An 851-nucleotide genomic window follows, 5' to 3' on the forward strand; every position below is an offset into this window, starting at 1 on the left:
AACTATATCAAAAAAAAGAGGAAACATAGTCTCATCTAGAGAATAGAATATGAAAAAAAGATTAGAATCAGAGCAAACTGGGCTGTGCGAGGAAGTTGTGTTGATTAAAAAAAAAACATGTGGAATGGGAAAGTAAGACAAAAGAAAGGCCCAGAAGATCAAAGAGAGAAGAATGTTCAGGGCTAGAAAGCAACATAATAAAATAGGCCAAGGTTTGGTTGGCCACCCTCAGTCCATGCCCAACCCCCAGCCCAACCCTACAGGCAGAACTCTCACAATTCCTCTCCTGCTGTGGTCCCAAACAAAACCACAGTATTTACATGATCTCAAAGTATCGCTTATTAATTATGGAGGGAAAAATAGGAGCTTTACAGCCAGCAACCTGGCTGACTCCAGCTTAACCAAGTGTCCGATGTGAACATACAGAGGGGTCTTAGGGAAGGTTCTGGAAGGACATTTTAGGGACAGTGTATGAGAAGGGTTTTATGAGGAAGGTGCTAGATGAGAGAGAAGGGCAAGTCTTGAGGTTCAAGGGTCTATGGGTGACAGGTCAAGGTCCATTGAGTGGAAGACGGCGTGTCTCTGGGAAGGAAGGGGAACTCTTACGACTGAGCGGTTCTGAGAGCTAAGAGCAAGTCATTAGGAAGGGACTTGATGGGAACAGTTTGGGTGACAAAAAGGTCACAACAGGTCCGTCCGGGAGGTTGGGGTGGGTAAACTCTGGATGACTAGAGGCCAGAGCGTCTGGGGCAGGGGTCTCTAGGGGAGGCCTAAAACGGTATACGAGGCATAAGGCTCTAGGGCCGCAGCCTGCAGGTGGGGTCGACCCTGCGGTGAGCGCGGCGGGCCAG

The sequence above is a fragment of the Bison bison genome, unplaced genomic scaffold, assembly GCF_000754665.1.
Source record: "Bison bison bison isolate TAMUID 2011002044 unplaced genomic scaffold, Bison_UMD1.0 scf7180017864473, whole genome shotgun sequence".
In the NCBI taxonomy this organism is placed as follows: domain Eukaryota; kingdom Metazoa; phylum Chordata; class Mammalia; order Artiodactyla; family Bovidae; genus Bison; species Bison bison.